This window comes from Notothenia rossii (assembly GCF_949606895.1).
Source record: "Notothenia rossii genome assembly, chromosome: 12".
NCBI classification, from domain to species: domain Eukaryota; kingdom Metazoa; phylum Chordata; class Actinopteri; order Perciformes; family Nototheniidae; genus Notothenia; species Notothenia rossii.
In genome coordinates this window covers 4,588,661-4,615,626 of record NC_136911.1, presented here as the reverse complement: position 1 = coordinate 4,615,626, position 26,966 = coordinate 4,588,661, and positions in this window count along the sequence as shown.

Below are 26,966 nucleotides of genomic sequence, written 5' to 3'. Positions count from 1 at the left end.
CGAATTAGCCCCCAAACCCAAACACACACAGCTTCCGTCACTTTCTCATCTTCTTGCCCTTCATACAGTATACTTTCCCCCTCACTTTTATTCTCCTTACCCCTCTCTCTCTCTTTCCCAGTCCACTGAGTTTTCTGGTAATCCCTCTCAATCATTACAGAGGCCCTTCACTCTTCGTGGGACTTTCTCACCCCTCGTTGCGCCCCTGACTTCCACCCATTTCCCTTTTCTCGCACTCCCTCTCTCAAACCCACCTCAGCACGTCTTCTCTTCCCATTTCCAAGGTGGAAAAGGAACTGCAATAACTTTTTCTAACACGCTGCTTCAAATCTAAAATGTTCACGTATTAGTTTAGGTCTTTGCTAAACTTAGGCCTACTTAGAATTAAGAATACAAAATGTGTATTACAAAATAAGTGTGCAGTCCCTGAAACGCTCAGAGCTCAGTTGCATCAGATTATAGAGGCAAACAAAACACAAAAAACACACAGTATATGTGTGTACTTGTTGGAAGATACTTTCCCATAAGGTGAAAGAAAGCTAATACGATCAGTAACATTCAAATGTGAGTTTCACTTTCATGCTAGCAATCATTTTGTCACACATTTCCAAACGGGGAATATCTTGTTTTGGAATGAAACTCTTGAAGCTCAGTGTTTCTACCTGCAGCAGCGACCGTCTGTAGTTCTCTGTCTGAGAGCCTAAAGCTGTAGCTTTACAAGTGAACCTGCCAGTGTGATCTCAGGCTGGCTGCACCCTGGGGCAAGGCAGAGGTGTGTGTGTGTGTGTGTGTGTGTGTGTGTGTGTGTGTGTGTGTGTGTGTGTGTGTGTGTGTGTGTGTGTGTGTGTGTGTGTGTGTGTGTGTGTGTGTGTGTGTGTGTGTGTGTGTGTGTGTGTGTGTGTGTGTGTGTGTGTGTGTGTGTGTGTGTGTGTGTGTGTGTGTGTGTGTGTGTGTGTGTGTGTGTGTGTGTGTGTGTGTGTGTGTGTGTGTGTGTGTGTGTGTGTGTGTGTGTGTGTGTGTGTGTGTGTGTGTGTGTGTGTGTGTGTGTGTGTGTGTGTTCACTGGCACAACCACCTCTGAAAAGCGAGACCCTTGATTCCATAGCTCAATATTATGATCTCTGAGATTCCTCTTATGCCAGGACGGAACTTATAGATTTTAGGCGTTGCAACACTATCAGCCTGCTATTTCCATACATTGTCCTTTAGCCTCTGGAGAAGAGGGGCTTTTTATTAGCCTGGCTTCATGATAGCTGCTATCCTCAATGTCAACAAACTGTAAAATTCAGATTACATTTTATTGATAGCAGGCATGAACATTAGCAACTCGCAATGCTCTCCCTAATGAACATCAATGTAAAAATCCAATAACATTATTGACTTTATAATGACCTCATGTTATGGTATTTTTTTTATTTGCTATTGCATCACTATCAAATTTGTCTAATATTTCCACAGGGACTAATTTCTCTGGTGTGATTTCCTCTCCATTTGATTATTTGGATGACTTTAGTTCAGCTCCCATCTGCTGTGTCCAGTGAGGATAATTCTGCACTAATGCAGTCTGTTAAAAGTGGAATTACTCAGGCAATGAAGTCAGTACACACCCACCATTGCATTATGAGTTGATACGATGTGAAAGTGTCCAGAATCAGATGCTTTTTTCACAGACCACATATTCATTTCTTTTTCTGCATTAGAGTCTTTAGCGCTATTTATGGAGTGCAACTCGAATATGTCATTTTAAAGTAAGGCTGTGATTTTAAAGCTGACAAAGAGTTCGCTTTTAATCTAGTGAGGGGAAGGATGGCTTGATTGACAGAGAAACACTTGAAGGGCGATACAAAGATAGCTGGAACGGCAGGAGAGCAGGAGAGTTGCGCTTGCTAATTAAAAGAGAAGCAGCTGTCTTTCTTTCTGTTTCTGTTATTCCCTTGTTCCTGGGAGTATTAATGTTTTATTCAGGAGAAACATAACTACAGATGAAATTAATAAAATCAGACCCTGCCTTTCCCTTGCCATCTCTTGGGGGGGGGGGGAGATTCAAACGCTTGTGTCTCCCGGCTTTGAAAGTGCAAACTCAAAGTGCTCCGTGTTCTGTAGTTTTCATTTCCTGCATATTAAGTTTCTTTTCCCTTTTGTTTCAAAGTGCATTGCCCTGAAAATAAAGATCAATTTTTCAGTGTGAGAGGCTTTGGAATTAGAGCAGTGTTTTTCCACACTAGCAGAGTGATTTACTGTAGTGACTGCATTATCTTCACGGGATGTGTTATGTGCAAGGAATTCCTTTCTCCCCCTCCAAAAATATTTTGTAGCACAAACTACGGAGTGTTGAGCCTGTTTAAAAAGCCTAAGTGAGAAAGCATGATTATGTTTAGCATGCCGTGTCTGTGTTGCCGTGTGCCGTCAACACTTTTTGTTGATTGTGTGAGTCTGCACGTGTGCATATGAGTGTGTTTCATTTGACTATACATCCAAGCCCAGGGAGTATTTGCCTGTCTGATCACCTCATGTGAGTCTAAGAAGGGAAGCCATGCGTGACTAACACGCACTTCAGAGTTGAACTAATTGTGTCATTTTTAACATGAATCTGTGCTTGCCCACATTTTATTCACCCTCTTTCCTCTCCCTCTCCCCTGAGCCACACAATGAATGCAGAGTGGAGCGGGGCCTCGCATCTTTCCAACTCTGGAGGAATTTTCAATGCTGCATGCAGGTGCATCATTTATTTCTCCCAATGCTGGTGTGTGTGTGTGTGTGTGTGTGTGTGTGTGTGTGTGTGTGTGTGTGTGTGTGTGTGTGTGTGTGTGTGTGTGTGTGTGTGTGTGTGTGTGTGTGTGTGTGTGTGTGTGTGTGTGTGTGTGTGTGTGTGTGTGTGTGTGTGTGTGTGTGTGTGTGTGTGTGTGTGTGTGTGTGTGTGTGTGTGTGTGTGTGTGTGTGTGTGTGTGTGTGTGTGTGTGTGTGTGTGTGTGTGTGTGTGTGTGTGAGGTTATTACTGGGTTAGAGTTAAGTGTGGCATTGAGGTTGGGTATGATGATTACGCCTGTATGGGCTCAAAGCATCACTTCAGCTTTGTGTTATTAGATGGTGACCATGGAGGACCACACTAGCGGTTTTGCATGTTTTAGTCCATTTGGTAAAAACACATACTTTAAAATACCGCTGACCATTTTCCAAAGCATAAAATAGTGTTTAAGAGTCATTTAGTATCTCACAAAAAGCCAAGGCCCTCCATTTAAGCCAGTATGGAATGAATCAACGTTAGGTAAGATCTGCAATCCATCTCAGTGTAGATTTAGACCCCTATATTTATCTTTGTATCACTCTATTCTGAATTCTTCAATAGTTTTTTAGCAACACTATAGCATGCATAACATTGGGAAAGTGCACTAGGTTTGTGAAAATGCATATTCCCTTAGATATTCAGTAAGTGTTTTCAACCCTATTTTCACGAAGCATATACAGCCATTGTATTACAAAATATAAGGGAGCAAAGTTCCGATGAATATTATTGTAAATGTGCCGGGAAACTAACAACAATGCAAGCAAGGATATGTTTCTAGAAAAAGCCTGATACTTTGAATTTCAATATTAATATATATCATGTTGGTGTTGCACAACCAACTCTTGTTTTCGAAACACTTGTCAGCATCTTACTAGTCCCATTCTTAAACATCAAATTTGATAGTGTACGGACTATAAACTTCCACTTTGTTGCTGCTGATATTTGAGCCTCTTCCCTGAAAAGTAGCTGGTCAGTATCAGAACAATGGAGGAGTCAGTCTGATAAATGAATGATTTTAAGATGAGATTTGTTCTATAATGCAATTTAAAAGTTCCTCAGACGGATAGAGCTTTCTGTAATGGCAGACGTTCATAATTTGTGTGATGATGACTATATATATATATATATATATATCCAGGAGTATGCAGAGTGACATGCTTTACACACATGGAGGTGTTCAGTGTTTAGATGCCTTGCTCGAGAGCACAGTGACAGAATAAAAACTGAATTTTCCTCCTTAATATTTGAAAAAGAAAATTCTCAAAAAGGGTTGCACAAAGGGGGAAAGCAGCGGTAATTGATGCCTTTGCAGCACACTGTTTCACTGTCATTGAATCTAAGTACATCTGAGTGTGTGAAGCCATTCTTCACACCGCACTGAGTACCGAGGCTTTTTAATGGCAGTCTCTGTCTCTTAGCCCTGTGATCTCTCACTCCACTCAGCCAAAGCCACAGAACCTTAATGGACTTCCTACTACACAAATAATGAGATAAGTTAAGACGTTACGGGGGAACAAGGGGGATGACGTAAAAACAAAGAGAGAGGAAGTTGCTCTGGGCTGAGCGGTTACACGCCAAATGCAGATCCATGTATTTAGGTCCTGGAACACACAAATATGCATTGCACACATATCTTTACACACCTAACAGCAAAGCACCCTAACACACACATACACACACTAACACACACCGAGGCAGTGCTGTCTGGTTGATCAATAGTTTCCTGTGCTGGGGAGGGGTGATGACTGCAGACAGCAGTCAAAGCCCTGAGGACCAGAGGGTGACACCCCTTATCAACTGAGCAAGGTGAAATGTCAAACACTGGATCTGGAGCTCTCTCTCTCCCTCTCTCTCCCCCCTGTGCATTCCCCCCACCCTTTCTCTATCATTCTTTTTCTATGAGAAACTCTGCATTTCCTGCAAATGCTCCCAGTCTGATTGTCTTTCTCAACTTCTTTTTACAGATCTTTCTTTTTATCTGAATTTCTGTCGCTCCCTCTCACACACCTAAGTATGAATTCCCATCTTTCTCCCCCCTTTGTCATTCCCTCTGACTCTTAATCTCTCCCCTTTTGAACGTTAACCTCCCTCTACTACTCTCTCTGAGCCACTTTCTCTTTTTAAAATCTCACTTTCTGTAGCCGTCATCCCTATTATCGGATTCTGTTAACAAGCGCCTCACCCTTTCCGTTATCCATATGTTTCTCATTGTTTCTCTCAGCAACTGTTCCTCCATCCTCTCCACGTGCTTTCCTGTATTCCTCTCCAACGCTCTCAAATACTTTTCCTTCACGAAATAACTAAACCCAGCGCTTTTCATTTGACTCTTACAGAAACCTCAGCACAGCAGAACAGCCTATTGAGCAGAACACAGATATAAATATGAATTTGAATATGGCGACAATGTTTGTGGGGGGGGGTTTCAGTGCTAATCTGGCTCATATGCACTCTGCGTGTCTTACACTCTGTCCATTTCCATGGCCCTGAGCTTAATAACAACACTGTAGGATTAGTGCAGGGTGACTTCACACAATAACACAAAGAAAGAAAAAAAAAATGGCACTCTCTCTGGGATGCAAACGTTGTAGGCAGCGGGAATACAAACACGATTATGTAGGAATTCAGTTAAAAGCAAAGGATATGTTCTTATATATCAAACACATGCTGTTATGAACCAATACTTTTGTTAAAAGATCATTTCAAATGGCTAGATCCCGCTATTCTGTTTTACCCATCACTGGAAAACAAGCCTCTCCTCCCCATCACAAACACATCGCTCTGACCACCGCACAACATTCGGTATTAATTCCTCATCTGGCAAAAGGATTATCATCCTCCGATTGGATTTATGATCTCAGTGCTCAGGCAGGTTTATCCAGCCACCATATGTAGAATCATCATTAGAGCTGTAATCCCCTGCAGACCACTCACACACGGAAAACACACACACCCTCCGCTGTTAAATGCCCAGGGACGATGGCGATTGGCAGTTAGCAGGTCTTCACTTCTGTTTGTTTAGTATCAGTCAAAACACATTCCTCTGCATGTGAGTTGGTGGTCAGTTCAGTGGTGTGGAACGTAAAAACAAATGTTTGAAGAGGAGAAATGGGAGGGGCTGAGAAAGTGTATTAGGAGAGATGGTGAATTATTTTTTTACTATAATCCTGTTTTTAAATTGAATTCCGTTTGCTTTTTCTTTGTTTGCTCATTCACTCACTCACTACTAAGCATACTTCCAGATATAATTTCGAGACGATATTAAATTGAACTTACCTCATGAATATGGTATTCCACATCGTTTTATTGTACCATCTGTCTTTAGGCCATTTGGTTTAATACCAGTAATGCTAAAAAAGGAAAGGTGACATTACCTATCAGCGATGACCGAGAGTGAACACTTCTGGGCCGATCAGTGTAATGTTGAAAATATTGCTGGGATGCATCATACTCCAACATTTCAATCAGAATCTGATCAGTGGAACAGAGAGAAACAACTCTTCCCAAAGCCAGCTACCTCAAAATGCAAAGCCCTTCTGTCTCACACCCTTCATCTACATCTACGCTTCATGACAGGAAGGGATTTAATAAGTCAAATCGATACAAGATCAAGGCTTCCACCTGAATTCAACTGGTTTATCTAGTATTTCAAAGAACGAACACCTGTTCCTAATCTTTGGTGCAGTGAGTGCTCATCATTACTGATGTGATTACTCATTCATATACTCCCCACCATCCTCTCTCCCTGATAAGTCATCACCGTCACCCCCCCCCCACCCTCTCCCTCTTAGCTCCCCCAGGCTTTGCCGTCTCTAATCAAGGCCTAATGAGCCTAATTGGTCGTTAAAACATGCCAGAGTATGACACAGCGGTGCTACAGCGTCTGCCATATGGTCTGGGTTGGCCCGAGGCCCCCGAGCTGCCAACTGTTCCCCCGTCAGCGCCTGAACTGTTCAGACTGACTGACAGCGCTGCGGAGGGAGTTTCTCTCCTGTTGATGATTCAGCACAGCTCTGAAAGGATCAGAGCACAAGAATAAGTGTGTGTGTGTGTGTGTGTTTACTGACCAACACACTTTCTCCATGTTGTCTTTCACAGTTTGCCCTTCAAGCTGAAGACACATAAGTGGAGGTGAAAGGTGTTCTATATGTTGGTATCACACGGCAAATACGTATTATAGTAACAGGTTCCAACTACTGACTACAATAAGGAATCATCACCATTTTTTAGACCTCAATGTGGCTTAAAAACTGCTGGATTTTTCAGAATAACTCAATGAAACCCTAATATATTTAGTCAGCAATAAAGACAAAAAACCTAATTGTCTCAGATATGAAGCACTGGAACCATTTCAGCTTTACAAATAACCTGAACTATATAACACATATCTCAATTCAACATTATAACTGTTATAATAACATTTTGTTTCTGGACTTATTTTCTATCTAACCTTCTTTAATAGCATGTATCGTTGTTTTACTGCAGCAGAAATAGAGCCATTTGCATTTTTAAATCTGTTATTGTTCTTTTGACTTTCACCTTTTGACTGTATGCTCTCCTCCAACAGTGACCCCTGCACCAGGGCTGAGAAATAAGTAGTAACATTATATTTCGTAATATTTAGACATCCTATTGCACTCAGGGTGATGTGAGCTGCATCCGTAATGTGTTGACTTCACAGTGCTGCATGGCCCACTAATTAATTTGCCTCCATAAACTAGGAGCTGTGAGGCCTGCTGCCCTCAGCCAATTTACTCATGACCTTAATATGACCCAAGCGCAGTGCTACGTGGCTGGGTTTTAGTGTGCGTGTGTGTGTGTGTGTGTGTGCGTGTGTGTGAAGAGGTTAAGCATATTTTACCAAAACAAGGAAGCCCAACATAACAAGAACTGATTATGTAAATGATGTGTTGGCAGCTTCGATACCACTGGGGTTTGAAGTGTGTGTGGACGTGTGTGTATCATGCAATCAGGCTTGAATTGATCCCATGTCTCCCACATTCAAAGGGAGCTCCTCTAGTTTTTGGTCAGCCATGATGGACAGTTCATTTATTTATTTGATGAAAGGTTAAAATACAATCTAACGGTTTATTCAATTATAATAGCAGTTAGAGATTTATTTTCCCCCAAAGGAAATGTTCCCAAAAAGTTTTTTTTACAATAAGACTGATGGCCAACGTATAAAACTTAAACATTTTAAACCGTATTTACTCTTCAATGCTCATGGCACCTGCTTTAAGTCTTATTCTGTGACAAGCTCCCTCAACACTTCGCTTCATTATACCTCCACCCTTATTTCCTCTTATTCCCTCACCTCTCTTTTTCCAACTGATGTCTTCATCAGTGATAATTCTGGGCCCACGCAGAGTGCGCCTGATGTCCCTGTCAGTAGATATAAGCTGATTGAAGGCAGCCAGCGCCCGTCAATACCTCCGCTTGTATTTGCCTGCGTTCCGTCTGCCTCCAACACAGTTGATTATTGGAGACCTCTCATAGCAGTATTGAGCTGCTGTCCCCACTCTTGTTACCTAGCTGATAGTTTCATTGTTTATATGCAGATGGAGGTGGGCTATTGAACAACCAAGACACTCGCCCCTAATGGTAAACAAACAATCGGAGTGGCGTGCAGAGAGAAAGTGAGGTCAATAGAGTTGATTAATACACGTAAGGGGACACATTATGGACATTGCGATCTATATTTTCCGCCGGTCCCATCCTCAACGGTGTTCAGATGAAAGCTCTGTGAAAGATGGATGAAATGTCACAATAGTGAAGATGAATACACATGAAAGGCAGGAACATTTAGCTTATGTGGTATATATGGAACAGATATGTATATACTGTATTGGCCTGTAATTGTTAGATTATCTAACTGTTTTGTTATCAGATTGTAAAATAACTTGTACTTTAAGTTCTGTTTAGTTATCCGGGGCTCAAATTAGCTGATTGGCTCCGGTGCAATCATCTGAACAGTTGGTTTGTCATTATTGCTGTACTTTCTCGTGCTACAGTAATTTACAATGCGAGTTACATATGCCTCTTTTCACTCACCACTTTCTTTAAGTGCTCTAATAGTTCCATGATCCCTCTCTGTTGATTGTTCTGCCATCAGTCCACACTTCTTCTCTGTCCTCTTCTTCACCTCGGTTCCTCTTCTGAACATCTTTTAATTTGATTCATCTGCTTGTGTTCACTTATGACGATGTGACAACTCGAGTGAAGTTTTCCAGAAAGACACACAGACATCTTTGTGTCAGAGTGTATGAAGGCTCCCCAACAATACTGGCCTACTCAAAACCACATGTCTGGTTGCAACCTTAGACAAAAAAAAGAGAGGAAGAAATTGAATTATTTCCCTTTTTGTATCTGGCCTTGTCTTACAGAAGTTCAAGCAAATGTGACTGAGCAGAGCAGCAGTCTCATGTGTGATGTGTGAAGTTTGAAAAACATATACTTCTCCTTTTCACCTTGAAAGGACTAGGTACACACTGACCCATACCTCAAAATATATCAAAGGAAGTCTTTTGATGGAACTTTAAAGTGAACGGAGCCACGTGATTGGGCAAGTGATGTTCTGAAATGAGAACACATAGTTCAACTGATGTTTCAATGCCTTAGAGTTTAGTCCTCAAAAGCCAGGGTGTGTGTGCACACCACCTTGGAATCTATTTGTTTGCCTATGGCTTAAATAAACCCAATTAAAAGTGAACATTTTACTGCACTTTTTACATGTTTTGTGTTTAGTTTACACAAAGGAGCTAGATGCTGAGAAAGGGAAAGAAACTGAATGCTCTGAGTAATACAGCATAGTATGTTGTGGTTGTTTTTCATTTAATTCCACCTTGAGATGATAAATCATTTTATAAAAACTATTTTAAATTGTTAGGTGAAAAGAAAAAGCACTTGCATGACATACTCACGGATCTATGGGCAATAAATACAGTCCTTTCAAATATTTTTTAATCATCTCTCTCTACTGTAACACATAAACAAATCTTTCTCTCACAGGATCTATGCACATGCTTACTGTTTTGTTATTAGTTGTCCTATATGTGGCCTATAAATGCTGAATGTATGAGAAAAGCAGGTTCAAGATTATTCACCTTGGCCTGTGCATAAAGCATCCATCAGCTCTCTCAGGAATAAAGCTCATGTCTGGTGACCTCTGAGAGGTTAAACCCTGTAAAAAGGTTAAACCTTGAAATAATTATTTTCATTACTTTTCAGCCATTCCAATCACCCTCTCCTCTTATGGGAATCATTGGATTAGTCCTTAGGTTGTACGCTTTTGCCTCTCTCTTATTGCTCCAATATCACCTCATGCAGTTTTTGCGTTTTCCCCCATCGGTTTAATCATAGTGGAAAACAAAGTACTGCATATCCCCAGGCCATATATATACACAGCATGCATGCGGGGTACAATTAGCTTTCACTTAAGTGATGGAACCACTTACTGTACAGCAACCCTGCACACTGCGATGCCTTTTAACATTTCAAAGTTAATAACTGTTGCCATTTTAAAGTCTGCTGACAGCTGAGGTTCTTTTCCACGCTTCGCTCCGCCCTCCTGTGTGCATCTGCATGCTAAATAAGGTCAAGACATCAACCACAAAACAATAAATTGTCTTGACAACATAAGGGGAAGTTCAGAGACCAGAGCTGTGGCTAGAATTCAAACATCAAAGCATGAAAAAAAAATAATTATGTTTTGCATCAAAGCTCTGGTACTGACCTCATTTTAAGCCATTGAGTTGTTTACTGTATGTGGTCCATTTTAAATCTTTGAAGTGGCCATTGATCATCTCCTCTCATAATTAGCACATTGTTGAGTATAGTTTACCACTTTTACCTCATATTCAATTTTTTTTGCTAACTACTTTTGAGTTATGTAGGTGCTGAACAACTCCGCTAATGCAGGCCTCATCTGTTTGTTTGTTTGCCAGACATGCACGAGTCAATTAATCGGAACAATAAAAACAGAACCCCCATTTAACTCGTTAACCCTCCATAGCCTGTTGTGATGTTCTCAGTGGCACATTTCCGTTTTCATTTGGCTCATTACTGCCTAAGTGGTGCCACAAATGGTCAGAGTGATGTCACTGATTTGAATGAAGACCATGGGAGTGATTGGTTTAAATGCCTCGGTGTAATTGAATCGTGTTAGCCAGATATGCAATTGAATTATGTTTACTTCACTGGATGGGCTTGTGTGTGTGTGTGTGTGTGTGTGTGTGTGTGTGTGTGTGTGTGTGTGTGTGTGTGTGTGTGTGTGTGTGTGTGTGTGTGTGTGTGTGTGTGTGTGTGTGTGTGTGTGTGTGTGTGTGTGTGTGTGTGTGTGTGTGTGTGTGTGTGTGTGTGTGTGTGTGTGTGTGTGTGTGTGTGTGTGTGTGTGTGTGTGTGTGTGTGTGTGAAAAATGAAAGGAGAGAGGTATGATTCAATTGAGAGAATTCACTATAAACCTCATGACAGCACAGAGCAATCAACGTGAAGAAAGTCCAAGTCTGTAAAGCCAAACTTGCATAATTTCTCACGTACTTCTAGTTCTTCATTTGCAAATATTCAACCTTCCACCAAGTTTCATGAAAATCAGGTGAGTCGTTTTTTGGTAATCCTGCTAAGAAACAGACACAAATCAGCAAACTGAAGCAACAACTAAAACCTTAGATTCTACAGTTTGATTTAGAAAACAACTGCATCATAGGGCGAGGTACAAGCATTTTTTTTTTTTTTTTTTAAAGGCCTCAAAGAGGTTTGCACTCTGAGTGCACTTCTTGTTCAGGTCATACTCCAGGATATGAGTTAGCTTGCAATACTACAAATAAATTGAATTTTGGTTTTGAAAGAAAGGCTTCAGTAGAATCCTGGTTTCTGTATTTCAATTGAACCCAACTATGATGTTGGTTACAGAAATAACCACAATCAAACTATAATAGTTTAATGCTGAGACTGCACAAACACATGTCCAATGGCGGATAATTTTTTTTTAAAGAACAGCTTTCAGTATTCTGCCAAACGTATAACCCCGTGCACATTTTCAAAGACCTGCCCAATACAGTATATCCGTTTTAATTAGATATATACTGCACCTGTGTAAAGCACATACTTATTTAAAAAAAATATTAAACTCATGGATAAGTTCAATCAATGTTTTCGTTCTTTTCCAACTGGACAAAGGTCTGTAGAGCCTTCATATGAAACATGCATAATAGGTAACACAAGCGTGGTATGAGATTCAAACATGTCCGTTCCACCCCCGTCATACTTTCTTTTTTTATGCACACACAACCATGCAGAATCACCACTCAGCATACACACGTGCGTGGTGTGCTATCTGACTTGGCAGACCCCTAACTGTGACCAATCGGTGTGTGTGGAGTGCGGACAGTCGGATTATCTGAAGACACAAGCTCCTTCTCCTCTGGTTTCCATACTGTTGTTTCGGTCATTAGAATAACAATAACCACAATACATACGGCGGCATAAGCTGACATCCATCCAATATGCTGTAGCTGCAGGGGTGAGGTCAGGAGATACAAGTGTGTGTGTGCGTGTGTGTGTGTGCACGTTAATGTGTGTGTATTGGTCTCTAGGATAGAGTGGACAAGATGGTAATCACAGCCATCTTTGTCTTTGTAGACTTCAGTCTTTTATAACACTAACAATTGTGTGTGTGTGTGTGTGTGTGTGTGTGTGTGTGTGTGTGTGTGTGTGTGTGTGTGTGTGTGTGTGTGTGTGTGTGTGTGTGTGTGTGTGTGTGTGTGTGTGTGTGTGTGTGTGTGTGTGTGTGTGTGTGTGTGTGTGTGTGTGTGTGTGTGTGTGTGTGTGTGTGTGTGTGTGTGTGTGTGTGTGTGTGTGTGTGTCACAGTCTAATTATGCAGCAGTGATGATGGCGGCGCGTGGCGTCCCTATCATGTGGCGAAAAATTGATTAGCTAAGGGTCACACTCACAACGGAGCCTGAAGCGTGTGTGTTTGTGTGTACTTCTGTGCAACAATGTGTACGTGCTTGAGTGTTTGAATGTTTGCGAGTGTGTGTGTGTGTGTGTAATAATGTATGTGTGTAGTCAGACCTCCTAAGCTGAATATTGATGTATTGATCAGGCGCTTGTGTTGCTTAAAGCCATTTGCTCCTGGGGGAGTCCTTCTTTCTGACACACACACACACACACACACACACACACACAGCTATTGAAGACTGTCATCTTTTCTATGAAGACAATTGCTGACAACCAGCGTTGTTTCTCGTCATATTGTGTCATTGTCTTATTGGACAGAGGCAGTGTGCTGCTACAAAGCACACCTGCCACACATCCATTCACTGGGATGCTAATGCCAGCTCAAGAACATAATACCATTATAGAACATAATAGCCTTATGGCCCACCTATTGGCCTTCTACATGTGCCACTGTATTATAATAATGATGGCATATCCCAGATGTGATTTTTCACAGTTAAAGGGAACTGGCAACAGGAGAAAAAGACATGTCAACAAAAGTCTAAATGATGAAAAGCACCTGGAACCTAATCACTGCACCTGCTTGGCTTTTGTATAACAGAGCAGGGTTTCAGAAATTACAAGGTTTAGGCGTCAGGTGGCCTAAAGGGGGAATGGCTAGTTTGATTGAGGCTGAGGGCCTTTGTTGCACTTCTGGTGCCTCATTTCATTTATTTTCTTTACGGTCATTGTCGAAACTAATGCCATATTTGCACCAACAGAAAATATTTTTAAAAAATGACTTCATACTTAGATTCTAAGGTCAACAAATATGTGTTCTGTCGCCTCCATCTGTGCATTTTTCAATGTATTAATGGTGAAACAAATGTGGTGAGGAAAGTCACTAATGAGCTTTCCAACCTACAGAAGAAACAAATAACATTTCCTTTTAACTTGTGAATAAATTTGCGAGAGAAACCTGCTAATTTGGATTTGAACTTCTTTTCCTTATAAGGCACAGACACAACTCTGGAGGCCACACAATACAAATTGCTCACAGAAATCAAACACCACAGTTAAAAGAAATCAATGATTTTTAATAAGATCAGAAACAATCTCTTTAAACAGAACATCAATCAAACTCTGTCATTTCTGCCCCCCTCTGTGTGTGTGTGTGTGTGTGTGTGTGTGTGTGTGTGTGTGTGTGTGTGTGTGTGTGTGTGTGTGTGTGTGTGTGTGTGTGTGTGTGTGTGTGTGTGTGTGTGTGTGTGTGTGTGTGTGTGTGTGTGTGTGTGTGTGTGTGTGTGTGTGTGTGTGTGTGTGTGTGTGTGTGTGTGTGTGTACACTGCCATTTAGATGAATAACCATCAAACAGTGCAATGATTCAACATCATATGCACTTTATCAATCAAGCAGTGTCTGAGAAGCACAAATGCAATTAGCTAATGTGTTTGCCTAAACTCATCAGAGGACGCAATTAGCGAGGGGAAACAGATAACCTCGCATCATCTATCAGAGAGGTGCAAGCAAAGGCACAGCAGGGGGGGGGGAGAGGTGAGAAAGGGGAAGTGAGGTGACAGGAACAAGGAAGAATGTATTATGCAAAAGCCATCGTCTTTGAACAGGAATAAAGAATAAACTTTGCCGACTGAAACACGTCTTATCTGTTGCACCTCACCATCCATCTCCCACCCTCCTCCCCCTCTCCCCCCTCTGTCTCTCTTTTTCTAATTACAACAGATGGCATTGAAGTGGCAGCCGGAGCATATTTCATCGGGAGGGAATAAAAGCAATTAGACATTCAATTTGGAGTGTAATTAATCCTACATTAAAGCCTTCATTAGTGATCGCTCGTTAGTGAAACATGCCTCTCTGAGAGGCCCAATAATAGCCCTCTTCGTCAGGGGATCAGCGCTAAGAGGGAAATCAAACAAGGTTAAACAAAAGCCATTGTTCCATTGGCGGAGAGACGAAGACAAATGAGGTGGTTAGGCCGGGGTTCGACTCACTGTTTTACACACATTTTCCAACTCAAAGCTGTTTTTCTGGTTAGAGGTCTTAACTGTTAAAACTCTGGCTTAATGTGATTGCCTTCTAAGTCAGCGCTTCAGCACTTGAGTTCCCTCTAATGCCGTGTTTCCACTACTCGTCATGAGAGAGGGAATACGTTCCTTTGAAGATGCATTGTTTTACATTGAAGACTTTTGAAAACAGTTGACTTTTTATGTATGACTTCATTGAAAGTCTAATCCAATAGATCTTGTTTTTTCTTTATTTGGTTTAGTTGACAGTCAATCGTATCCATGGCCAATACAATGACAACGCATCCTCTGGGATTTGAGGATACCTTTAGTTGAGTAGAGATCTGTTGAGTTTGAGTTTCTGCAGGTTGTGCGCCTACGTATCTTTTCTGGTTTGATGGCTTTCAATGGCACTGCTGAAGTAACCCATTCGTACCTTTTATGCATTAAATACTTTGGCCTGCCAACTTAACCATCACAATCCGACTTGTTGGTTACAGCTTCATAGTGAATTGCAACATAGTATTATGCCAGTTTGAGGTTGCGAAATATTTTAAAAGTCTAGATACTTGTAAAAAGATTTTACACACGTTGAGTCGGCCTACAACTCAAATCAAATCCTGCTCAACTAATAATAACAACACACCTACAACACAGTAAACATTACACATCATCTGAAGGTTATGAAAGGCACGACGGAGATGTTTTTATACGGAACAGCACAACACAATTACAACCTATGAACGCACCTTTGTATCTCCTCTACTTTATTTGCTATCAATTGTTTTCACCAGGTTTGGCCGAGGCTGTTGTCGTGTAGTTGTCATTTATCCACGCGCACAGGTAGGAAGAGGCGCTAGTTACAGCCTGTATCTCTCCCACACAGACACGGCTGTCAGAGCGTGAAGCATAAACTAAAAAAACTTCTTTTATATTCCCTCTCAGGTTGTTAAGCTGGGGTCTTACCTGTTAACAGCACTTTTTTTTAATCACGGTTAAATTAAAGTGTCATAGTGTGAAGCTCATAACACCGGTTTTTCAATAGAAGTGTTTTTTGCCGTAAAAGGTGTTAGTGTGGGTGTCCCTTTTTCTCTGTATAACAAACAAACAACATCTTAACGCTGACATTTTCAGGCATATGACAATCTTACTCACAGATGTTGATGTAGTAAACATCAGAACATACACACAAACACCTAGATGCAACCCAAGAAGCCAAACATCCTTGACCCCCAGATATCCAGCGAAGCGATGGTCGATATGATGCAACACGTTGAAACGCGCTCCAGGTGCACTGTATCCAGTTGCATGTGTCGTTTTTGTGTGCTGTATGCTTCTTTGTGTCCCCAAGAGGAGATTCAAATCCACCTCTGATCTCAGCCAGGAGACTCAGGTGAAGGGTGGCAACAACGAAGAGTACCCACATGCAAAATTGAAGTGAGGAGTGAGGAAAGGAACGGGGGAATGAGAGGATGAATAAAACAAGCTCTGTCTCTGACTGGGGGGTGCCTTCAAGAACTCTAAGATTTATTTATGATTTACTCAAGAGGACGGGCTCGTGTGTGCGAGTGTACCATTGTGCACACTAGTGTATTTCCACATGCATCTGAGAGTGGCTTTGTGTGTGCTTTCCGTGCGCATAAGAGTAATACAATATCCTTACAGAGGGCAGCGCTTGCTCTGCCTGCTGCCCCAGACACACAGCCACGATGAGCAGATGAAAAATGAATTAAAGAACAACAGAAGAAAGGGAGAAAGCAGAATAAACAATGAGGCAGAGCTGTGGCTCCAAATAGTCATCTGGCTAGTGTAAGTGTGCGTGAGTATCTGGATGTGTGTGTGTGCGCACATGAGGGATGTCTTTTATTTTATGATTTACACTGTGCTCTACTTTTAAACGTATTTTCAACCTTAGTGTGTGTGTCCATTGAATATTTAGTGTTTTTGTACTGACCGTGGCTCTACAGAGGAAAGATAAAGTCAGAATTAGAAAAGAGCTCAGGGCATTTTCCTTTGATAACCATGATTCTTTTATGCCATGACCTTGCAAGTTAAAAATATAGAAAGTCATATTTTAATGCACCAAGTGTAATTAAAACTTGGTGCGAGATGTGTAATTCAGTTGGATCCTGTGAGATCAACACAACGGACGCAGAGGAAGGAGGGCTAGTGATCGTTAGCACTTAAATGTAGAATACAATCTCTTTATTGCATTGTTAAGGAAATATTTAACGCACTACATCATGACAAAAAGCTTTCTAGAAGTTTCTAAAAGTGTGCGTTTGTTGGTTCACATGTGTTTTGAAAGATCTCTGCATTTTGTTGATGGATTGACAGGAAATAAATTGGAAAGAATTTGAATTAATTCGTTTTTCAAGATCACAAGGCCATACACCACTTTAGAGTAATTAAAGCATTTTTCCTTCTGTTTCCTTTCCCCCCCTTTCCCTCTCCCTCCCTGCCTGTTTGGTAGCAGTGAGGATTTAGGAGGATGCACAGTTTGTCATTTGGCCAGTGAGACAGATACTAAGAGTTTTGGCTGTGACTTATTTGAGCTAATGGTCCAGAACATTGTGAGCACCCCCACACCCAGAGGCAATTTCGTACGCGCACTGGGCCGGTACAAATGGCCCATGGTATACCTCCATGGTCAACACACACATGCCAGCCCTACGCTCATGCACTCACTCACACATGTACACACAGGCAAAGCACTCACAAATTCACACCTCTCCCCCATACCTCATCTATATGTCCTGCAGAGGCCCTACTGGCCAATGGAAAAATAGTGATAAATTCCTCATGTAGCTGCATATAAACAAAGGAGAGGGAGTAAGAGAGAGGAAAGTAATCAGACTGTCAGACACAGGTAGAAACAGCGGCAGATACATATAATGAAAAGGAGATATGAGAAATATACAGAGGAAGAGAGAGATGGACAAGCATATCAAGAGAGAGGAAATTAATATGAAAGGGAAGGTAACATGAAGGCTGGTGCGAGGCGGCCAAACACAGGCAGCTCTGGTGAAGTGGAAGAAACTTTTAGAGCAAGGAACGGACAGAATCTGTGATTAGACTGTCTGACTACATTTCTGCAGTGATACGGTGGCTGAGAAGCCCTCTAATTCTCTTTGAGAAGTCCACTCCAGACATTTCAACTCAACATTTAGACTGTCTGAACTCAGCAAGAGGCCAGAGTGACTGGTCCATTATTGCCCTCTGGAGAGGACACACATATCAAGCTTTTGCATTGAGTACACAAACACACAAGGACATGTGGCCCCAGAACACAGACACAAGAAACAACATCAATGGTGTGCACAGAACCCCCATAAACGAAGTTTAAGACTTTATATACAACATTTAGAGCATTAATTAATGGCATTAATCAGAATATTCTGTAATTTGGTAATACATTTTTGCAATACCCTCTGTTTTAACTAGTGAGCCTGTTTCTCAAACCATTTTTATACTTATAATAAAAACAAATGTTGACGCTTATTTTGTACTAATTCCATTTGAAAGCTCTGAAAAACAATAACAAGCAATCGAAAAAATGTCTTTCTCTCATGGTTGCTGACATTTTATCCTTTTGTGGTTTGTATACAACTGGCTGGCTCTGACACACACACACACACACACACACACACACACACACACACACACACACACACACACACACACACACACACACACACACACACACACACACACACACACACACACACACAGCATGCATACAAAGACTAAGTGCTCTTACAGTGATGAACTGTCTGGCCATGGCACGACTCAGACTCAGCCTATCACCATGGCAGCACATGATGTCAAGGTGTTCTTATGTCTGTGTGTGTATTTGTGTATGTACATTTGTCTGTATCACTCAGTGTGATTCTCTGGGATGGCAAGCCAAAAAGACACATGTGGGTTACATTGTTCTGTTTGTTTGTTCGGTTTAATCTTCTTTATTATCCTCACATCCACCGAGGAGGTAATATTTTTGGTTCAGTTTGTCTGTTTGTCAGCAGGATTACAAAAAAGACTGTCGGTCTGACGTTCATTAGAGTAGGTGGAAAGGGTGAACATGTGCCAAGGAAGAACACATTATATTGTTGAGCACATGTGAATCACAGGGCCGATACATGCATTATTTTTCTCTTCTGGAAGCAGCCTTGGTCTGTGCTCTCCCAGTGCCCTTCTAATTATCTTCAGGTTTTTTTCCGCAAATTTAACGATAAACATTATAACCTTGCGATACAAGTTTGAACCTGGTGTTGAATAGCAGTGCATGGCTTTAAACGGCAAATAAGAAAACATACTCAAAACCCTGTCTTCTTCTATGGTATAATTCAGACGTGTACTGAATTGGCGAGTGCAGTTTGTTGACATCCTGGATGTGAATGAACAGGACATGTAGATAATGTCTCCTAAGATCAAATAAAAATAGAAGGATGCTTTTGTAAAAATGACAAAAAAAACGCATCTCTTAAACTAGTTTTTTTTCAAGCTCACAGTGAAGTGACACCCATAAAAAATGGCGTGTGCATTCCCTTCTTTTATCAAGCAGATTCCATATTATTTGTACAGTACACATGTCATGTGCACACCTTAAACACCCCCACCACACTCATTCTCTTAACACTAGCCCGCAGGAATTCATGGAGAAGTTCAAAGGTTGCATCATTTTTTCTTTTTTAAACCCAAAGGGGGAGGAAGAGAAGACTTCAGGTTAGCCTCGTTAGGTTTCGTCTGCTTCTAATTTTGTTCCGGCCTGCACATTAGAAAATATAATTAACTAGGATAGCTATAAAACACTGCAGGGTACGTCCTTGCAATAGTCAGATCAGAGTCCAATGGAGCCAGAGTGGGCGCTGTTAATTTTATTTTCATTTATTAGCACATATCTCCTGGAGGTATTTAGACTAACGAGCTTTCAGAGGGCCTATGCTGAGCTTTATGTGCCCTGTCATTATGGATTTTACCGAGCACTGGCCGTGATGAAGACAATGCACACTGCTCTGTTTTGTTGCTTATGAGAAATTAGTACACCGTGGCCTTGTTCTTGCAGGGAGACAATCATGTAATGACAGACATGATAATATTGACTCATTGGAGGGGGTTGAGGAGGCTGATGTTTGTCCAGGCGTGAATGTATTACACAAAAGTGAATGACGCAGAAGTCCAATGTTGCACCTGGTGTTGTTTTTCTCCTTTTATAGAAACCAATATGCTTTGTGTTCTGATACGTTGGACTGATGGGTATCTTTTCATCTATTCTGAACCAATAATTGGCCTCAGAAGTATACCTTGTGAAACTACCAAGTAGAAATGATTTGGACATTTCAACAGAAAGATATGCTATTTAACTTGGTGTCATACTCCATGCAGTGGTAAAAGGACTTACAGTAAATATTTTGTAGCAAACATACTTTAAATACACCCAATATTGGCTACGAAACTGCATTATTCTGCAAACAGCCAACCCCTTAGAGCTTCTTCAACCTCATAATTCACAGTGGGTGCTTGTAATTAATTCTCAACATGAGTTTCCAGCCTTGAAACTCTTGGAGCATTTTTGAACTTTTCATTGTAGTCCATACAGTTGCTGTTTACAGTTGTTTTTGTGCTTCTACAGTAACATTTCCCAGAACAAGATAACCGTATTTCACCAATTGAACTTGAATTGGAAATAAAGAATAGAGAGGAATAGTTCAGGCTTAAATGTTGGCAACAACTTGTAGCAATCATTCACTCTGATGCCTTATCTTTGTGTCGTGTTGTGTTGCTGTTGGGTTTTTTTCTGTGTACGTGCACAATACCAATACTGGGAGAATCACTCAATCTTCTTTTGACCGCTAATTTGGATCAATGTTTTTCGATTTAGAATTGAACTCTAGCAAAAAGATAATTCAAAATGTCATGTTGGTAAAACTTTATTTCTATGCTACCACTACACTTACATTGCTATGAATCGCTTAAACCTACTCACATAGCCTTTTTCTGAATGCAGTAAGTTCATTCCTCTTCTCTCAGGGTTGAAAGGCCAAAACCATTACTTGGGGCTAGATATTTCCATTAACACACAACCCAAGATAAACCATTCTGTGTTTCAATGAGGCGCCTTAGACTCCTAAAGAGCTGGAATATGCTGCTTTCTAACCATTTAACCTGTGTATGGCACTTATTCTAATACATCTAATGTCCTTTGTAATGTTTCAGTGGTGTTTACTATTCCAAACAAACATGCAGCTATTCTATGGATGAAGTGAATCTCTCCATATGTACTTGCCCTTGCAAAACAAGCACCACACAATACCAAACACACATATGACCCTTGAGCTATACATTCAAAGCCTTTGTACATTCCCTTCAAAGCCAAGACTATTGAAACACTATTGAAGAACACACATAAACACACAAGGGTGGGGTAGGTCATTTTGGAGAAAGCAGCTCGAGTGCGCTAGAATTTGAAAATGCACAGCCGGAAACATCTGCCACTTCCTCACAGAGCCCCTCCTCCAACACACACGAACGCGCACATGACCAATGAGGGCACGAGATAAGTTTGTGCACAGATGGAAGGCTGACAGGCAGGTAGGCCATCCAGTTACTTTAGCCGGGCCGGCTCAGATGATTGGTCGTGCTTTTTACAGCACCACGGCTTCCACAGATGACATTTTTTAATGAATTTGTTGCCAAAGCACTTCAGATATTCATTGCTATCGGGATGTTAAGAACATTCCATGGAATATAAAAAAAGTGTATCTCGAGCTGGTTTCTCAAACTTACCTACCCCACCTTTAATATATATACAGAACAATAACTATTTAATCAAAAGGTTCATTTTCATTTAATCTTTATTTTAATAGGGACAATGCACATTAATGAACACTTTGGACAAATAATGCTTCAAGTGTAAATATGCCGGATTTTAGCTTTGAGCTAATTTCCATCCGTAGTCCCTGACCTACAACATATACGAACATGACATTTGTAAACATAGCAAGAAATAAATACTTGATATGCAAAAGAGCAAGAGCAGCACACACAAGTATTTACCACATGGCAGTACACTATAGCAGCAACGACATATTAAGTGCAAGAGAAGATACAAGAGTAGCATAAAGTGTAAGAGGAGATGCCCCTGTGTTAAAGAGCATTTAGCGGTGATTGCACGTCTGGTTGTTTCTCAACCATTCTTTGAGTTGACCTTTAAAGCTATTGAGAGTGGGACAATCCCGTATCTCAGTTGGGAGGCTATTCCAGAATGAGCTGCCTTTGATGGAGAGGACATTTTGTCCAAAAGTGGTCCGTCTGCGGTGGACTTCAGTCTCCTCTGGTTTCTGATAGTGACCTCCTGGTACTATGGGTTAAAATCAGAGAACACATTTCACTGTGCGCTGTGTGCTCTGCATGTGTGATCATTAAAGAGGGATTCATCCCTCCCAATTCTTCTTATTCTTCTTCTAGTGCAGTGTCCAGTGTGTTTTTTGGTGGATAAATTCCCCTAAGGGAGGGGGAGCCAATCCATGTAAACATTTATAAATAAAGCACATACTTTTAAAAGACTTAAAATGGTCAAAACTCAAGAAATTGTGTTTTTCAAGGAGGGGACAGTGTTGGTATGAATATGGCTTTCTGTCAAACACCTTGATAGCTCTCTTGAAAAGCTGTTCTATGGGTTTCAGGTTTGTGGCACAAGCAAACGACCAGTTTGTAAAACAGTATTCAATGTGGGATAGAATCATACAGTGGAGGTATGACTTTGCAGCATTGATGGTTAAGAAAGGTCTGATTTGTTTAAAATGTTGCAAGTTGAATTGAATGGTATTGGACACTTTCTTAATACATTTCTTAAAAGTCAAGTTGGAGTCCATTATGACTCCAAGGTACTTGAAGTTCTATTCTAGTTCTATTTCTGCTCCGTTTAAAAACGCATTGGATCCTTCGGTTATGCTTATACTGTACATGTTATTGTAAAGCTTCTATTCATTTGTAAAAGGTAAAGAACATATACATTTTGAACTCGTACTAGTATTTGAGTGTCTATTTAATGGAAACCTTGAATAAGGTTGTTAAGATCCTCTGCTTATCTGTTCCTTTGCCAGTAAATGTGTGTGAGCGCATGTATATTTGTGGTGTTGTTTTTCTGACCTGGGACAAGTCGTTTACGGTTACAGTATGCTTTAGGTGAGGTATGTAAAGAATGAAAAATATGAACACTATTGACATCTTTATGCACAATGTCAAGACTTTGAAAACGTATTTTATGACCTTGGTGAGCTCTTTCCTCTTAAGGTAAAATATGTCATTCCTGTTTTCCTCTTCTGACATCAGAGGCTGAACGGTTCAAAGTCCAACAAAGCACGGTTGCCAACAATCAGGCCTATATGTAATAAAGGTTAAGATGGTTTAGTGGACGAGTCATCAGGATCAGCTTAGAGAAGTGGTAGAAAAACCATGGGTACACCAGTATTCTAAGTTTATAGCAATCACGTTGGATAGAGATCCATTACAAAAGAATAATTGCCAAACAGGCTTCCGGTTTGTTGCATTAGAATGATTGTTTGTCTGCATTTTGGGTTTTATCTTTGTGTTTTTTTCCCCCCTCTGCCCTGAAAGGTCATAGTACCTCATCCTGCTGACATTTAGAGCATTGATAATATTCCCTCACATATCAATTTCACCTATTTTCTCATCATTCTCGTTTCCCCCTAGCAGAAAATGGAATCATTTGTGCTTTCAGCAATTTGTTATTGATTGGGAGAGCTCTGGAAATAGAGGGTAGCCATTATGGCAATGCTGCAGCTACGGTTAAATTGAGTTTTAAGCAGGCCTGCAAATGTATCATTTCACAGCGATAACACAAAAGCTTTTAAATCCATGAACCTCAGGATGGATCAAATGCCTAAAAATACCCGTATTCTCATCATATCGAGAGCTATTAGAATTGCTGCCATTGAGAGGTTTTTCCGTAATTCTGTAGAATGTGACAGTATGTGGCTGCGTTTAAGAGAAACCACAGTTAAGATTGATTCTCTGACTGGCATCAGGCCCATTTGAAATGTGCCATTGTGGGTGAAAAAATAGCGATGCAATGACTATTGATGCATGCCAGATATCTTTTTTTTTATGTACGCTGAATTCCTGGCCTGTTTGGTCGCTGTTACAGCTTTGGAAGACAAAAATAAATGTAGGCTATATGTGTGTGTGTGTCCCGGATATGCTTTTGTTGGTGTTGATATAATCAATGCATGTCTGAATTCATACAGGATCAGGTGCCCGCACACACACAAGGAAGGGCAAAGACATACAGTATACCATCAGTATGTACCTGTAATTCTCTTACAATAGCACGTGTATACATGCTGGGCACAGAGGAGAGGTGGACTGCTCTCTTCAGCTCTCGACATCTGCCCCCCAGCCCTTTTTCGCGCTGCACCCAAGGGACAGTGCATCAGGCCTGGGTAAGAGAGGCAGTAGGAGCGCCTCAGGCTGAGTCTTCACCACATCATCCCAGCTCTGGTCTGGTTGGGATACCAAAGAAACCGCGGGCCTGTAGCACCTCTTCTCGTGGCTCATAAATAATGCTGCCTGTTAATAATGAATTAGTAATTACCCCAGCTGTTTTATTTTTGTTGACCAAGGAGCAGAGGGGCTCGTAAATTAGTAGCACGCCGTCTCTCCCAGGGCGTAGTCCTACTCCTGAATCCCCAGAGGAGAGTTGCCGGCTTTTTATGGCCTGTGAGGCGAACACCACCCCCCCGGTTCAACTGGCCGCTTGGCCCTACAACCCCCCACTCCCAACTGTCACTCTCCTCACAAGCATGGCAACCTCAAGGTTCTCAAGGCAGTTGCACACACAGAGTTCATAATCCAATATTAAGTTATTCAGTATGGTTTCAGGATGCTTTCTGTATTCCGGACTCATTAGTCTGTAATATAGCAACAATAGACGGAACAAGTCAGAGGGTTTGCATATTAAAACACTCATTGAATTCTTTGCATGCATTCTCATATACCTTCTGAGGGGCATTGGGACTTCCATGCAATCCATTTGTTTTTATTTTAAAAGTAAAACTGTCTTGCATTTTAAGTTAATCTATAATGCCAGTTGAGGATACAACATATAAGAGTTCACAACTTTGTAAGGGTGTGCCATGGTGGTTAGGGCTGCACGATATTGGAAAAAACTGACATTGCGATATTTTCTTCCCCTGCGAATATATTATATATATTATTATTATATATATTGCGATTGGAATTGAAGAAAATACCGTTTTTTTAGTCTGTAAACCATCCTTTCTTGAACTTTAATGCTATACAATCGGTATTTTTTTAACAATATTTAACCGGATGAAGGATTTTAGTCACGGACTTCTGGATCTTAAGTTATCAGAGCAACAATCTGAGCTAGCTCGGTTATCCTGCTGTGATCTGATCAAGAATGATTGTGATTGGTAGTTTGCTGACAGAGCCTGCATGTCACTCACTCAAGTACCCCTGACATGAGAGCCGCGCAAGTTTTCCTTTTGTAGCAAGCAGCAAAGTAATTGTAACATGACGTGTTTGAGTTCAATTGCCTACTTAATACCGCACGTCCTAAAAAAATTAATAATAATAATAAAAAAATGTAAAAAATTGCACGTCCTGCGATGTGCATAACGCGATTATCGTCACGACACGATATATCGTGCAGCCCTTATGGTGGTTCAGTTGTCCTCAATGCAAGAAGGTCCTTGTCTCAACCTTGACCTTGTCAGCTTCTTTTTCTCCCAAAAGTCCAGACATCCACGTCAAATGAATTGGAATCTCTAGATTACCCGTAGGTGTAAACCTTTGTCTATCGATGTGTGTTGTGGACTGTCCACCTGTCCAGGATCTATCCATCAGGAATCCTTACAGCGGTTTGTTTGACAGGAGCTGTCTCCAGTACCTGAATGACCCTAGAGTAACCATGCTGTTTGCAGCATTATCACGATACACCATATATACGGTACACACACTATTTCCACCTGTCTCATTCCTTGGAATAGAACATGAAAATACAGCTTAGCATTCAGTGGAGAGGATACCCAAACTATTTAATGATTTAGGCTGCAAGTACTAATACAATGTGCATACAGACCTGTGTATGTGTGGTTATGTTGCTGTACATGTGTAGCTTTCAGTTTAGTGATAGTGCGGCTTTAAACGTACATTTAAACGTGTGTGTGTGTGTGTGTGTCTATGAATGCACGCAAAGCTGTGTGTGTGTTGTCAGAGTAGGTTGATAAGCAGACCTGTGCATTCCGTCCATGGTCGTGTCTTTCCTGCCCCTCACGAGCTTTGTCTCACTTTCCTGTAAAGGTTAGCTGTGTGTGTTTGCTTGTTGACCTGGGAAGTGTGTGTGTGTGTGTGTGTGTGTGTGTGTGTGTGTGTGTGTGTGTGTGTGTGTGTGTGTGTGTGTGTGTGTGTGTGTGTGTGTGTGTGTGTGTGTGTGTGTGTGTGTGTGTGTGTGTGTGTGTGTGTGTGTGTGTGTGTGTGTGTGTGTGTGTGTGTGTGTGTGTGTGTGTGTGTGTGTGTGTGTGTGTGTGTGTGTGTGTGTGTGAATGCCAGACTCTTAATGATCCCTCCAGAGAGGCCTTGCTGTGTGTGAGCAGCACTGGGGCCCTGACAGAGAAACACTGGGAAATTAGCTATTTCTCTCAATAACCTCCGATAAAAGTCTGCCTCCTACCGGCTCCTCTGTCACTGGCTCCTCAAGACAATAAGCCAATTAGTGTGTGTGTGTGTGGCTCTGTGTAGTGTGTGTGTGTGTGTGGCTCTGTGTAGTGTGTGTGTCTCTGTTTAGTGTGTGTGGCTAAGAGGTGAAACAGACATAGAAAAATAGTAACACATATTCCTTGTGCATAATGTTTTTGCTGTTAGGGATGGATGAATATGGAAATATATATAAGTTGGCATTTGCTCTTTTTGACATTTATAGAGGGGAAATCATATACATGGCAAATGTTACAATGAAAATGAACATATGGTTATGACCCATCTAATATGCTAGAAGTTTCAGATCATGGGCACATAATACATAATAGAAAAAACACAGATGATTTAGCCTTTTTATGTATAACATTTCCAGCAATAGTTCAATTGGATTCCCAGTATTAGCTGCTGGTGAATACATTTTCAAAGTGTTGCTATCATAAAGCTACATTTAGATATTGAACAAGTATAATTTATAATATGCCATGCT